The 17,149-nt window shown below is 34.3% G+C and overlaps 1 protein-coding gene across 3 annotated transcripts in view; it reads right to left on the reverse strand.

The window, feature by feature from the left end:
* LOC135840376 (neuroligin-4, X-linked-like) overlaps nt 1-17,149 on the reverse strand; it is a 382,893-nt gene that overhangs the window by 330,148 nt on the left and 35,596 nt on the right. Inside the window, exon 1 of one of the 3 annotated variants that reach the window (XM_065356876.1) lies at nt 14,802-15,103. The exons of 1 other annotated variant lie outside the window; for it this stretch is intronic. The gene's annotated coding sequence lies outside the window, so the exon portion shown is untranslated. Of the gene's footprint in view, nt 1-13,017; nt 13,293-14,801; nt 15,104-17,149 lie in introns of those variants that run through there. One more of the 3 variants, XM_065356877.1, reaches the window with a different exon arrangement.

Here is a 17,149-nt window from a genome sequence, read left to right on the forward strand (position 1 = left end):
CTTCGTGCTCATTTTCCGACATAAAAATTAATTTAATATTTCACAAGTTACAAATTACATTTCACAGAAGATCTCATTAGTAAACCGATTTCGATCTTTAGCAGAATAATTATAATGAAGATTATTTTCTAAAATACAGTAAATCTTTTTTGATAGTGTATATTTTCGTTTTGTCGTCTTCTCGTAGAATATTACCTCAACAATGGAAATATAAACAGGAAGAGAAATATTACGTCAGAAGCTAATTTCTAATTACGATAACGATTACAATTGCTGAGAAAAGCAGAACAAGAAATATTACCTTTTTCCTGGAATTTTCAATTCCATGTTCTAATAAACGCATTCAAAATAATTTCACCCTTATGAGTTTTAAATATTCATCTCCCCTGCTTTTTCATACTCTCGCCAAAGGAATACTGCCAGGCAAAATTTCAAGAAATGAATTTCATCTTTAAGTTCGAACCAGAAATGATTTCAAATTATTTCATTTCGTTAAAAAAATTGTTAAAAATTTTCTTCTATGTACAATCCAAGAGTTACCACCATTTTTGCCTAAATTCTTTAAAAAAAAAAAAAATTTAAAAAAACTTGTTGATGTTTTGTACATAAATATATTATTTGAAGAAAACGAAAATGCGTTTCAAAAAAATAGTCATCATACTTTGAGGACCCCTGGCTTCACTCCACTTTCACCTAAGACGTTGAAAGTTGCCATGACTCATGAGACATCTCCTCATATCAAAGTGAACACTTCTGCAGGGTTTTGGAAGGTGAGACAAATTCAACTTACTCGTATAAAAATTATAAATTTTCCCAATTTTATACTCAATCTTCAACTATTCCTAATGATGATGATGATGATGATTTTATTATTATTTGGATCAGTTCTTTTGGACTACACACAAAGGACTAAAAATACTCTCGAATTTTGATCGCTATGCACCTGGGAGAGGGAAAAACTCAAATAGTAGCTTTTAAGGGAGGGATGTGCGTCATCCTACTCAACGTTTTATAGGGTAAAACCGCAAAAAATTGAATTTTTTCTGAAAATGACTTCACATTGAGTATCTCTAGCTCCAACTTCCGTTCACCTGGGGAGCTCAAATTTTTTATGGGACACTTTCAACTAAAAGTAAATTACCTCCGTGAATTTGGTCAAAATCCAAGATATGTTTTTTTTCGATCCACCCTAATGAATAATTTTTTCATTTTTTGAACATTTGCTGGGCTTCTATTTATTTATTTTGCATTTTCCAGCCATTTTAACAGTATTTTACACAAGTTTTTCAATATTTTTCCTAATTTAGGGGCGCTATTTTTCAAATATTTTGAATTTTTTCGCATCCTCTATTTTTAATCATAGAGGAGAAGGTACAATTATGGACCCAGGTACAAATATGGACCCCCCCCCCCCCATGGTTTAGTGTACAACCACTAGCGCTACGGTCATGCTGGGTACTAAAAATTATACTAGTAGTGTAGTGTAGTATTGATGATCCATGTACATACTTATTTCGGATCCATGCAAACTTGGGTGTCTCTCATCAGCGATTGTTTTTTTTTGCGCATTATTTTCTTCCCAATGGAAAATTTTACAAGTTTTTCATTCGGTAATTCATCAACTTCAAATAAAGTTTGGAAAAAAAATTATTAGCGAAGTAATGTAGCTTACAATGTGTACTTTCAAAATATACTTTCATATTTGTCTGTACTTCAACTGATTTTCATAATTTTTTTCATTTTTCATAAACTGCGTCGATTTTTTTCATGGGTAGGTATAAATATGGACCCCTAAATTTTTTTACCTAATTTTGATTCAATATTTTTTAGAATGTTGAGAAAAGTGTTATTAACAAAGAAGACAAGTCCAAAGTGTCGAAAATGGAACCATGATTTTTTCATTTTTCATAAACTTACCCAATTTTTTGCATGGGGACACTTAAATATGGACCCCTAAATTTTTTTTCATCTAATTTTGATTCAATGGTTTTTAGAATACCGAGAAAAATGTTATCAATAAAAAAGACAAGTCCAAAGCATCAAAAAACATCTTTAAATAAATTTTTGTTCAATTTTCTGAAATTTTTATTCATTTTTTGAGGGGGTCCATATTTGGTTTTCTGGATTTTTTTCCATATTTTGACGAATTGTTCTGATGAAATTTCATCACACGTATTATAGTGATTTTCAATGATTATAATGTCTCATTCGCATCTTCAAGCTATTTCAACTGTTTTTTCATGATGTTTTATGGAAATTTTTTCGCATGTTGCATAACTAGTTTTACCAAAAAAGTTTAGTTTTTGATGATTGTAATTGATTTTAATGCTTCTTTTGGCGTTTTAGAGGTGGGGGAGGGGGTTCAAAATTTTCTGAAAAGCGGTTTATTCATTAAATGCGTCATCTGAAGACATAAGGAAGAGAACCTGAGGTGTAGTCCATTTCACCTCTTTATTCGGCTAGACCACTCGACCTTTCTCTCCCAAAAGATCAAATTTTAAAAACTAAAAATTCACCAAAAAATCTGGAAATGAAATTCAGTACTTGAAAATCCAGAGTCATACTATACACATTGAAAATCGAGACGGTAGTGCCAGAAAAATTTGAACTACCCCGCCCCCTCCCCCACCGGGTTGCTGAAAATTTCTCTGTCAGTCTGAATACCCTCTTTCCGGTCAACCTCATTGACTTGCAAAAAAAATAAATTGAACATGAAATGTGTTTCGAATTTTTACCTCCTCTATAAGATCCAGTCATCTTCCCACGCTTATTGATCTGCAGCATTTTTCGAAAATTGAACCTAATAAGGTATTCACAGCCACATCTGCCTATCTACATATATGTATCTCTGACACTATGCCTACTTCTCCTCTCCGTATAAAACTCTTCGTTTAACCTCGTTCTCGCGTTAAGAATCTATCCATCACAATCGAACAATCCTCTTGCCACTTGAAGAATTTTATTTCACCATATTCACGAATCACTTCATCCACCCACAACTCTTGCTACACATAAATTCGCCCATTTAAAATCAACTTTGTCTTCTTTCAGCCTTCGCAAACCCACACGAGCACATTGAACCAATTCCAATTCGCTGACTTCTTGATTTTTCACACAACCATATGTGTATGCACAAATGACACTTCACAGAGATAGCATCAAACAACCTCGCATCATCTCAAGGTCCTCGAATATAAATGCTTTATTTCGGCTTTAAAATGCCACTAAAATAACGACAATAGTCGACATGGCGTTGGCGTGTATAGGCAAAAAAGACACACAGCACATATCTCGGTACACCTCGTATAGTGTATACGAGTATATCGCGTACGAAATCGCAGCAGCGAAATGATAAACTGTTCATTTTTACGTTATTTTTAAGCTATTCAAATAAATGCGAAAGTTTTTTTTTTTCAAGCGTGCCATTCGAAAGGATGAAAATAAAAGAGGAAAGATTGTTTCAGTAATACCCTCAGAGCTCTCTTTATATTCCAAATGATTTACATATCTAGACTATATCTGTAGACCTCTTTGTTTTTATCATCGCTTTGAAAATTAGGTCGTATTAACCAGTCCTCGATGCTCGTACTCGCGCGTATACCGCGTTAAGCCTAATTTCCCATCAAAAGGCGTACATTTTGTGGAATTTCCTGCCACATTTAAATCAACTACACTCTCTCGTCGTCGTCGGCCTGCTGCTGGCGCATTATTTTCAATACTAATCACCATCATCGCGGTATCTCTTTCAATTAACACATCATGTACGATAATACCGTTCATCGTGAAACCTTCCTCGTATAGGTAGGTATAACATTTTATTTTCCGCTTAATAAAAGGCGAACCGTATACGTGGAAAAAATTTTCTCGCCGTTTTATTTACTTAATATTATTATAATTTGCATCGAAAGCATCCCCAGAAATAACGTACACATTTGTGAAAGCATCAGGCTTCCGCCAGCCATAAGCGAAAGCTGTGTGTGCTTGCTTATGTAAACATGTAAACACTATTAAACTCGTCGATTCGGCGCTGCTTAAATCCGCATTTCAGTTAATTCAAGATACTGCCTCGACGCAAGAGGCATGCAAAAAATCATCCTATAATACAATCGTACAAAATATGTACCTACACTGTTTACATTGCATATAAACGTATACACACAAACACAACCACAGGCTAAAATTATAAACTGCTATATAAGGTAGGTAACTTTGAACTTTCAATATAGCAGCAGCATAAAGTCAAGAAAGACCATTGCGGTAACGATTCGTACGTGCTTTGAATAAATATCCAGTCAAGGTAAATTGGAGCACTTTTTTTTACGTAGGTACTCTCCTCAACCTGGTAACTATTCGCTTACCCAGTTACAAATATATTTCGAGAGAAAAAAAAATCCACCAAAAGGGTTAAAAAGTGTACACGATTGCGGTCATACAAACATCACGAAGTTACACGAATGGGTCATATGCATTATGGCGGCGTCGTCGTCGTCGTCGTCGTCGTGATTTTTGTAGCAAAAAAGCCTACTCGTATAGTATACGAGGACGACGTATACAATAAAGTATAGTACAAGTATCTTGGCCACGTCGTCGATTTGATCGGCGGTAGTACGTAAGTATATTCAAACGGCGTATAATTTTACTACGTACTATATCTCGACGGGGTTAAATCGTCGCATCATTTTGCCAAAGCGAAACTCAACTCATCGTGCAATACAGTGTCCTATTTGTTTTATAGTATAAGAGGGCGAACAAGAGAACGAGCGCACGCCTTCGCCAAAAATAGTGCACAAACCCATAAGAGAGATAGCGAACTCTGAACAAGATCTGTTGAGCTGACGACCTAACGTGGTACCTACATAGTACAAGGCAGAAAGCAGGATGCTGCGATGCCGAGGCTGCGAGTCGAGGGGTGTTTTAAATAAAAACTGGATCTGTGGTAAATGTTGCGGTTTTCGGATGCTATGTAATAATAGAAAACGGGTAACGTTTTTGGCCATTTGCCACCCTGAATAAGAGGAGGAGCCCAGCCAATGGTTTCGTTCGTTTTCTCAATTTTTGCTTTTGCTTCGCGACCAGCAGCCGGGGTTAGTGGAAAAAAAAACTAGAACAGTGTAGGGTTTCCTAAATCATCTCGACTGCATGTACCTGAATGTGTACACTGCTACGCAGATCCACGCGAATGCTCTTTCGGTATCTCCGGAGGAATTATTGCGAAATATTGAGCCGTATAGGGTAAATCATTAATAAAGGGCTCGTATTGCCAAATTTTTTTTAATATTTCGAAACTATTTTAATCGAATGATTTACACGGTAGAATATACCGATACCGTTAAGTCCTCTGTGGGTCTCGCTCGTTCGCTCTCTTTGCGCGCTGTTTAAGGTGAGTTATTCCTCGTGTAGATGCGATTTTGAATTAAAGCCAATTCGTATGTACTCTATAATTTGTATTGTAGAATTATTATCTGCTGCACCATTCCTTCGACGACGTTATAATATGGGTACTTGTATCGATTTTTTTAACGACCACCGACAATAAAGAGTTCCGGAGGAAAGGGATTTGTATTCGGCGATTAGATTTTCATTAGTGGATGGAATAATAAAACAACAAGAGTTCTGTTTTAGAAAAATCAAAAAACTCGTGAAGAGATTGAGCGGTACTCAGAACCTGAATTCGAATAAAACTAGATTCATACAAAGAAGGCATCCCAACTGACTGGAGATTTTTTGAATCAGATCAAGCTAAATCGAAAAAACACGTAAAAGTACGTATATCACTGCTTAAAATTTCAAATGCAAAAGTGCATTTTTTGATTTTGAAGAATTTTTAAAAATCAAATTTAGGCCCAAAATGGAGAAAGAAATCAAAATGTTGCTAAATTAATCTATAATCTAGACAGATGAAATTTGGTATATGCCCCATTCATGAGACGTCAAATGGACTAGAAGAGCAGTTCTGGAGCCTCCGCAGTAGTTTTATGAAACTCGAGGTTTCTACTAAAATTTGTATGTACCAAATAAAGATGGAAAGCTTAAATTCACACTTGAGTCGACTGGCAGTGATTTCGAACCCTTTTAGTGGCTTCAAGCGATTCTTAGGAAATCTATGGCATTTTTTTTTTTTTTTTGGAAAACTGGAGTTTCCAAAAAGTCGATGTAGCCTCCAAAATGGCTTGAAACCACCTGCAATCGACTCAGTATAAACTGAATTTCAGCTTTTTACAAAAGAGGGTAGGGGAAATGTAAATTTTTAAAATTTTCAATAATTTAATGTACTTACCTAAAATCGCTGGACAAAAATACACATTATGGTTCCGTACAGACAGGCCCAGATTTTGGAAAAATGGTTGATTTACTATAGTAAACACCAATCTCGAGCAGTATGTGCTGGAGTCAACTTGGACGGATTCTATAATGGCGTTTTTTTGTTGTTTTTTTTTGAAAAATAAGATTTCCAAAATGCTGCTAAAGCCTCCAAAACAGTTCGAAACCATCATCAGCCGACTCAGCACGCACATGTGACTCAGATGGCGAAAAAAGGCGCGCATGGCGTTTTACAACAAAACTATGACCATATCCAGAGTTGAAAGTAGTAATTTCATAGTCATTTTCAACGAGGAATTCGAATCTGATGCCCTTTTTTTTGCCAGACCCCTCGGGGGGGGGGGGGGTACCAAAATCAAATTTTGTAAAAATGAATAAAAAATCGAGTGATATATCAAAATGTATGTTTTTTTCGTCGAGAAACACGAATCTGAGGTCCTTTTTCCCCTCAGACCCCTTGGGGGCCCTTGGGGAGGTTCTACCAAAATCAAATTTTCAAAAATTAAAAAAATCGAGTGACATGTCAAAATATAGGTTTTTTGGGTCGAGAAACACAAATCTGAGGTCTTTTTTTCTCTCAGACCCCTTGGGGGCCCTTGAGGAGGTGCTACCAAAATCAAATTTTGTAAAAATAAAAAAAATCGAGTGATATGTTAGAATATAGGTTTTTTGGGTCGAGAAACACGAATCTGAGGTACTTTTTTCTCAGTCCCCTCGAGGGCCCTTGGGGAGGTGCTACCGAAATCAAATTTTGTAAAAATAGAAAAAAATCGAGTGATACGTCAAAATGTAGGTTTTTTGGGTCGAGAAACACGAATCTGAAGTCCTTTTTTTAATTCAGCCCGTGGGGGAGGTGCTACCGAAATCAAATTTTGAAAAAATCACAAAAATTTGAATAGCTTATCAAAATTTAGATTTTTTTGGTTGAGAGGTTTTATTAGTCAGTTTTTCAAACACTTGGCCTGATATCTTCGGTTATTTTGTATCATTACTAGCAGCGCACCGTAAGGAACCACACTCAAATTTTACACACTTCAACACACATTTTCCCGCAAACGCGATTTTGAAGGGAGTTGAATGAAAAAACTTATGCCATATCCAATTACAATTATTTCGCGTTAATTTAGTTAAAATGTAGTCGCATTTGAGACGAGATATCTCAAGAATGGTAGCACCTCTCCAAGAGCCCCCGAAGGGTCTGAGGGAAAAAAGGACCTCAGATTCGTGTTCCTCGATCCAAAAAACCTATATTTTAACATATCACTCGATTTTTTTCATTTTTACAAAATTTGATTTTGGTAGAACTTCTCCATGGACTCTGGCGAAAAAAAGGGCATCGGATTCGAATTCCTCGTTGAAAATTACTACGAAATCACTACTTTCAACTCTTGATATGGTCATAGTTTTATTGTAAAACGCTATGCGCGCCTTTTTTCGCCATCCGAGTCACTGTGGCACGTTGCAATCAGGGTACAGAAGAAATTTCAGCTTCTCATGTTCATATTTTGATAAAATTCAATGGTAATTTCAAATTTCAAAAAAAATTATGGAGCTTCAAGAACTGCTCAAAACGGCTCAAGACTTTCTCCAATCAATTTGGCGAGTCACAAATAGGGTAAGTATAAAATTTCAGCTTTCTAGATTAATTTGGTAAAATTTTGATTTTTTTTTTAAATTTTGGCTCCAAATTTGATTTTAAAATTCATCAAGAATCAAAAAATGCACTTCAGCATCTGAAATTTTGGGGAGTGGTGTAGTATATTTGCATTCTCTTTCGATCTAGCGTTGCCCGGTTCAAAAATTTGTCTGCTAGTTGATATATCTCCCATGTTAGAAGAAGGTTGAAAATGGAACATTTTTCTTATTATATACTCGTAGCCAAAAAAAGTTCATTTTTATGAAAATTTGAGAGAAATAACAAAAAAATTGAAAAAGTAAGTAGGTACCCATACAAATTGACAAAAATTTGACGAAAGCCAACATCAAACGATGATTACAAAAAAAGCTATCCGTATGGGAATTATCTTTTTAAAAAATCCTACAGAAATTACGTAGGTATTTAAAATTGAAATACGTCTAAATTTTTTATTTTACGTCTAAATATGGAATTTTACTTGAAATCCAAACATTCCGTATTTCAAAATTATGTAAGAGTAGGAATCGACATACTACGCTAAATAGTCATAGTAAATTTTTCAATAATTCATTGTTCTTTTTTTCAAAAAATTGATAGGCTGAAGGGCCTATCGAGGGTTCAAATCTCAAGTAGGTAAGTTGCCCAATATTTGTACACGAATTTCCTTCAAACGTTTCAATTTTTGAAGGAGCTGGAGGTGAGTTGATTAATATTTATTAAAAACGACATTCTTCAGAGAAAAAATCTACTTAGGTTTTTTTTCATAATTTTGAATCCTGACTGAAAAATGTAAACGTAATTGTCGACAGAAAATGTTTTCAAATGTTTCAGGGAGGGGGTGAAAATTTATTCGAGTCATAAATTTCTTCATTTTCAATAAAAACTACATAAGTACAAAAAATAAATAAAATTTAAAAAAAATATACATGAAAATAAATGATGACTTGAAAATTTGCTTAAAAACATGAAAAAAGCAGGATTTTTTTCAATTTTGACAAAAAAAGTAAGACTTTTTGGCATTACTGACAAAAAACTGTAGATACTTCAAGTAGGAATTTTCTTTAATGTTTCAATGTGAGGAAAAAAGAGGGGACGATCAAAATTTTTCCATTAAAAAAAAAAAACAAGAAAGAAAAACACCTCTGGCTTATTATAATTTTTAAAAAAGTTTGAAATTAGAATTTTGCCTACATTTATCTAGCCTTACTCGTAACTTGAAATATGAATGTATACTGTGAGTTTGTGAATAATAAATTATGACGTTCAGAACTTCAGTTTTTCAGCTTGCTCTTGATTTCTTTCTATCCTGCAAAAGTTTGGTTTTACGTACGCAGCTTTTAAAAAGTGATTTTATAAATACTTCAGTTCATCCTTAAAGTGTCCGCATAATAGACAGATAGCCCAAGAAGCTGTAACAATTCAAGATCAAGAGTGAATGTGGTAGATATAGAAGTACACGTTGATGCCATGTATGCGGATATGACTTTCTGTATTTTCGACTTTTCAACGCATCCTTAGCTTTTCTTTTCATCGTAACTAGGTACACCAAAAGAATTGAGCTGGAAAAGATTTAGCTATACGATGATGCTTTTCTTATATTTTTTAATATTTTTTAAACCCCCATTTACAATTGAGAATTTATAAGCAATGGCCAAAAATTCGTTCGGATTAAACGAGGAAAGCACTCGGTTTAATTTACCAAATTTCTTAAATTGTAATCTTTGTTCTTTTTTAAATAGACTTTTGACTGATCCTTAAATACGGCTTTTCAAGTCTTTCAAGAGCTACTTTAGGCTTTGTGCAAAATGAAATAAAATGGTTACGTCGCGTTTTCCCTTTTTTTCTCCTTTTTTAAATGAATGAAGAGTTTCTAAAAATTCTTGTTCGGTAAAGTTTTCTACGTTTTTGCCAGAAAATAATAATAGAAAAAAAAAGCTGAAAATGAGCGGCTGTATTTTTCGTGTTTTTTTTTTTTTTTTTTTTTGAAATACCTGCTATTTTTTCAATCGCAAGAAGCTGTTTTCAAGATGGACTAAATATGTATTTAAATTTGAATAGAAGTCTATTATTAGTTAAATCGGTCGAACTATTTCATTTGCATTTTATTCGCTATGCTATAGAAATTTCAAGTCTGAAAGTTTAAGATCGAGATCGTCGTACACGATGGTAGGTATTTTTTTTGCCTTTTTAGTTGAAAAATTAAACGTTTATCGGTTATTGTTATCGGACTTTTGGTAAAGCTGCTCTGTCGATAGGTTCGAGCAAATTAACCTTTTTTCCCCTTTTGAGATTGTATTGATACGAATTCGAGTTTAAATATTTCATAAAACTGAGCTGAAGTCTGAAGAAAAACTGATTGAAATGTTTTTCTCATCTCAACAAAAATGAAAAAAAAAATAAAATAAAATCCGAATGAAAAAAAATCAACTTTGTGAACATTGGATTGAATTTTTTTCTCATCGAGATTAAGTAAAATAGAATGTAACGTCTAAGCTGGGATTTTCGAGCTAAAATATTTAGTGAGAATGATTTCTCGTCGTCTGAACATGTGCGAACGTGTATTTTGTAAATAGTGTTTGATGAATTTTCATTTTATTGACGTTTTAATCGGCAGATTTTCTAATAAATCAGGTTGGTTTTTCAACGACGAAGCTCGCTTTGAGGATTTTTATAATATTTGTATCTAGCTGAAAGCTACGTGTCATTTGGGCTTTATCAGTTTTCTCGTATTATTTAATAATGTATCGTTTCTTGACGAGATGCCTCGTACACAGTTTTACGAGCTATGTTCACCTCGCAGCAGATTAATTTTTAATCATAAATCTAGCGCTAACTTTTTACTCGCGCTGTGTCTCTCCTCGAAAACGCCGGCGATGAGATTTATCGCAAAGTTTTGTTCGTTTTACTAAACGAATGTTGGACCCGTGGTACTGAATTTTTTTTGTGTGAAATATGTATTATGCAAAAACCGTGGTAACACTGGTTTTGATGTTAAGTAGGTATAACGTTGTAAAAATGTATTCCAATTTTTTTTTGCTGTCAAAATTTCACTGGAAAAAATTTTCAAAGCTCGCGTGTACCTAACTGAACTTGGAAATTCGTGTAAAGTGAACATCGAGTCTCAAAGAATAATTTTTACCACATAAGGATCTATTAGGTAGGAAAGGAGTACGTTTTACTACAGAATTAAAGTCACCCAATTTTGAATTCTTCGCAGTCATTCAGAAACTAATTTAAAATGGACGCATTCCGTCTCGTTTTATCAAATTGCGACTCCTCCGTGGGGTGGGGGGGGGGGGGTAATGTAATCGCCGCATGCTGCTATTAAAATATAGATTTCCAATTTTGTATGTATGTACCATTGCAGTATGCAAAGTGAAATTTTGTACCACGTCTACTCGAGCCATAGTTCCTACACCCCCCTCCACTAAAAAAACACAAGTCTTCAAGATGTCTTCAAAGTTTTTAAAATTCTAAATATCGGCAATTTTTCGAGATAAGTAAAAGTTCCATTATTGAGATCACATCCTCCTGAAGGATGGTAAAATTGTGATTAAAATTATCTTTTAATACGAGTAAGTATGTACCAACTAGGTACAAAATGAAACCCTATCAAAAAGAAAAAAAACTTAAGAATAGCTGAAAAATCCACTTTTCTCATCCCGGAGAAGAGTCAAATAGGGTTGGAAGGTTGAAACCTTCAAAATGCACTTCGAGTACGTCCTCCCAACGTAATGTGAAAATTTGGACTCTCCAGGTTAATTTGAAGGGGCTGTAGGCTTTCCTAAACGTTGAATAACACGTGAAAATGACCAAAAAATCTACTTTTTTGACTCTGAAAAGGGGTCAAATAGGGTTAGAAGGTTGAAACCTGCAAAAGGCACTTCGGATACATCCTCCCAATCTACTGTGAAAAATTTGGACGACCTTCTAGATTAATTTGGCGGGGGGGGGGGGGCTATAGGCTTTGCTAAACGCCGAAAAACACGTAAAATAGGCAAAACCCACTTTTTTGATCCTGGAAAGGAGTCAAATAGAGTTGGAAGGTTGAAACCTGCAAAAGGCACTCAAGTGGCCACATCCCATTGTATGATGGACATTGGAGCTCCTTAGGTCAATTTTACGAGAGAGGAGGGGTCAAAAATCGGGTAAAATAGGGTCAAAATCAGGTTTTTTCCACATTAAATAGGATGGGCATGACCTAGGAATCTGAAATTTGGATATGTTGTTTACAATGGCGGTTCTCACCAATGGTATGAATTTGGACTCTTTTAATCAATTTGGGGCAAAATTATGCTTCTCCAAAAAAATGACCTTTCTGTAATTTTCAACTTTGACCCTCCCAACTCCAGGAGTCAAATATACCTTGCGAGTAAACCCTATTTCCTAAGTTTGAGCTTATTTTATCAAAAAGAACAGGTTCCAGGTCATAAAATGTTTGTGCTGAAACTTATAAATATAAATAGCATACGTTTCCAAAACGCACTAAGTCCATTTTCAAAGATTCTGAGGTTGCAAAGCCATCTAGCATAAAGTTGCGGCCCAAAATAGCTGATTTTTTGATATGTTGTGCCCAAGTGTCTTGGCTACAACATATCAAAAAATCAGCTAATTTGGGTCATTTCTACGTTTCCAAATTGTACTAAGTACCATGAATTTCTTATCAATATTTTTTTGGACTTAGTGCGTTTTGGAAACGTATGCTTATTAATGTCTAACCTACCGCAAATAGCCCAATTTTTCACAGAAATTTGACTAAAAAATAATCGAGCTCATTCACCTATCTTACCTTGCTACAGACAGAGTGCGCAAAAATTTCAAGTAACCAATGCCACACCCCAAGGAAAGTATTTTGTTAAAAATATATAGGTTGGCAACATGAATTACATAAGTATTAGAAACACGTGATTAATGGAATGTTATCACCTCAGCTCAACAACCAATCATATGCAATCATTATTATCATTCACTGTGACCAACTGAAACATTTGGCAGAAAACTATTTTGGGGGTATTTCTTTGTTACACTTGTTTTTTAAATTTAAAAGTATCAGTACCTACCTATTTTTTTTTATCCAATTGACAATACAAGCCCACTCATATCCATGTTCACAAAAATTGATCAACGAGAAAATCAAATATTCACGAATGTAATACGCATAACTAATTAAATTCGGATTTTTTCCATCGAATTTTTGATAAAACTGATTACAAACTACACAGCGTACTTCTCGTATTAAAATAATTTTACATAAATTCAATTACTTATCCACCCACCATGACTTTATGGTTTTGTGTGATAAAATAATGCAAACAGAACGAACCGTAATAATACGTTGATTGACACAAAAATTAATAATTTTTTCAGACGAACGTTGGCCATGAAAAATATTGGAATTCTGTGTATGGTAATTTTTCAACGTATTTAATATTCACATCACATTGCTCACTTGTGACGGGATATTGGAAAATTTTTTAAAAACCAGTAACGCTGTTATCGAGACCTTAACGCTCGAGTTGATTTTTACATGAAACCGTAGTTGGTTCGTTAATACACCCTAAGTACGTACCTACGTATTTCAACAATAACAAAAAAAAATTATTAATATTTCTAAAAACATGGTTGAGTTTGAAATATTTTTTAATAAAAAAAATTCCAAACCAAGATAGGTAGATAGATATTTGATATGATGTGGAAGTATATGATGATACAAATCGATGCAATAATAGTCGACGATACTACATAGAACAACATGTTTCGTATGATAAGTAACAGACATGTTAGGATACAAATTTACTATTCGAGCGAACGTTAAAAATTCGTTTAGGAGTACGTCATTCATTCAGAAAGTCTGGACTTAAGTCCTTTATTTGTACGTTTCGCATGGCTTGAGCCCTTTCTTTTCCGGAACAGTAATTCTGCGAATGCGTTTCACAGGCGTTAGGGCTTTTTTCTGCTATTTTTTTTTTCCTTTAGCGAGTTGCGAGTTCATATTGCAACAACATTGTTAACTCATTTTGCCAAAAGATATATTTCACTTTTTTCTTCACGGCGTTTTTATGCGAAACGATAAAAGTACGGAAATGGAAAAAATAATGAATAAATTGGTTAAGTTATGTTCTGCTAAAACAAGCCGTAGCCCAGGTTTTAAACTTTGTATATCTACGTAAGTTAAATGGCGGATAACCTAGATGCTGCGAAGTATTAAATTTTCTACGCCATGTGTGCCCTGCCTGTGCACTCTTTGTCGCGCGATATATTAAATTAAAATAGACCTAGTTTTGTTCTACACCTTGTAGGTGAATATATATAGTATGGATTACTATAAATCTGAAATTCAGAGCTATGTATAATTATACTAAAGCCTGCTGCTATTACCGTAGCCAAAATTCTGCGAAGGTCTGCAGCAATGGATAGATATTTACTGACAAGTTTAATGGAATCGTGTTAATCGAAATCGACGAATATCAAGTAACTCTGGCGTGAAATCTTTGAGAAATGGAATACTTCATTTCATCGATACTTCAACGTTAATGAGATTGTATTCATCATTGCCGAGCACCAGCACGTACTAAACAGCAATTTATTCATTACAAACTGTTGCTCGAAATATTTCAAATTACCTATAGCTACCTGCAACCAGACAAATGTTCCCTTGTCAGGACGATTAAGTAATTCACGCGTATGCACGTGTGCGAATTAATTTGACAAAATGTTCAACTTATCAGTTACGTTGATGGTACAAATCTTGAATACGATACGACTGTTTTATGCGCAATTAATCAAGCATTTCTATATAAATGGAACTAATGGAAGTGTAATACAAGTAGGTACTCCAACTTACCATGAAATGAACTGAAGCAAGTAGTCAGATATTATGCTAGTGATAAGGATGAAGAAATTGAAGATAAGAATAAGACCGGTGGAAGAAATCGCCTTCCAAAAATGCCAACCAACACGAACAACAAGGAATTACAAATGACGCCATAAACAAACACAAACAATAACGATAATAAAAGATCCCATACTTATTCATATTTAATTTTTACGTTAATTAAGTATTAACTAAAATTAATGTTTCGATTATTTCACAAAAAATACGACCAGTTTCAATATACCCGACGCAACCGACGCGTAGACTAAACTAAGGAACTAACTAAACTAAATCAGATGGTCACTGGTCACATTTTACATTAGATAAGATAAGACTCGACAACGACAATACAATACAAAGGAAAAATGAAATGGCCGCCAATGAGTCATGTGATCACCTCGTAGACACTGCGATCGCCGATCTTTCCAGTCTTGCTTCTGCTAGTTCTGCTCGATAATTCGAATTCGATTCGAGCTGGTGTCCAAGTGAAATTGGCATCAATTGAAAAACAATCAAAAAATTGTGTGCATAGAGAAAAATGTATCGCACTTTTTACTATAAAGTACATATAAACTAGGTATAAACAATGAGATTTTGCATGGACTCTGAAAATTTAACGATTTTTACTATCTTATACTTATACGAGTAATCAGGGTTGTCATTTTACATGTAGAATAAGTTATTCTACGTCTACGTGTAAAATAAGTAGAATAAGTAGAATATCGACGTAGACTATACGTAGAATGTAGAATGTAGAAAAAGTTCTGATTGGCTGTTTACCTGATAAGAAATGACGAAACGTGATAATGCTTACTATCTACAGCTTTGAGCTTACAACAACTTACAATAAAATTTAACAAATTGACCAAAAGTTCATCAATTTTTTTTGGTGAGCTTGAAAGCTGAATGCATGAGAAAAAATGAACAAACGAATAAAGCAGGGTTGTACAAAAACGTGTTTTTTTTAAAAAAAACAAAAAAAACGTTTTTTTTTGTTTAAAACGTTTTTTTTGTTTTAAAACAGTTTTTTTTACTTGTTTAAAACTATGCGTTTAAGACAGGGATGTGCCTTTACCGTAAAGTATTATTTTTTACATAGTTTACTTTACACGTAAAGTAAAATGTAATGTAAATTGAATACCTATGTAAAGTAAAAGTAAAGTAAACTATTCTTTGTTTTTTTTCATTGGAAAATCAAAATTTGGATCAATTTCTCTTCGTTTTCGCGTTCTCCGCTTTTTTCTTTGCTTTATTTCGGTTCTAATGATGGCATGATTACCTATTTTGTGTGATTATTGTTATTTTAACTCTAAATCGAGTGTCAGCGGGTCAAAAGCGAAATCTGGCATTCAAAACCCTAGGGTTTTGTACTTTGTTTACATGAGGAGCTTGGTGACAAAGTTAGACAAACGCCACGGAGGGCGCATACGGAAAGGGACCTAACGACCAAAAAAAAAAAAGTTCTCCGAAATTGTTGTAGGAACCTTTACAGAGTTCCTACAACAATTTCGGAGAACTTTTTTTTTTTTTTTTTTTTGGTCGTTAGGTCCCTTTCCGTATGCGCCCTCCGTGGCGTTTGTCTAACTTTGTCACCAAGCTCCTCACATTATTTTTTACTAAATTTTTATTTGTTTCGTCTTTGTGCAAATTCATTTCATTTTTCATTGATTATGAACACAGAGATATTCAAAATGTGTTTTTAGGAACTCAAAACGTCAAAACAGTACAAAAACTGACCAAAAACACGAAAATTTACAAAGTTTACCTTTTAGTTTACTTTACAGTAAAATAAAAATATTTTACTTTACAATTTTACATTACATTTTACTGTAAACTATGTAAAGTATTTAGTTTACGGCCAACCCTGGTTTAAGACGCGTTTTAAACACGTTTAAAATGTGTTTTAAACACGTTTAAAATGTGTTTTAAACACAAATACATTCGTTTTGGGTTCATCAGACATCAATTTTTAAGATGTGACGTCATAAAATGATAGACCATAGAGTCCGAACGGCTCCCGTGTGCCCGTACGTATGTATGTACGCGTATACGTGCGCGCGCGTGGGGGGGTAGTTTTCGTCCATGTTTCACAACTTGTAAACGGTTAAAAAACGCAAACCGGCAAGCTGCCTCCGTGGCGGCATAGCTATGGTAACGGATTGCTGTGCAAGAGGTCTTGGGTTCGATTCCCGCGTCCGGCACAAATTTTTTCAAAATTTTTTTTCGTGATTTTTATTTTTACAAGTTGAATTTTTACAGAAAAAGTAATTAAATTATTTTTTTTTGCTTTCAAACAATGAATAAATTTATCAATATTA

The sequence above is a fragment of the Planococcus citri genome, chromosome 3 (assembly GCF_950023065.1).
Source record: "Planococcus citri chromosome 3, ihPlaCitr1.1, whole genome shotgun sequence".
Lineage (NCBI taxonomy): Eukaryota > Metazoa > Arthropoda > Insecta > Hemiptera > Pseudococcidae > Planococcus > Planococcus citri.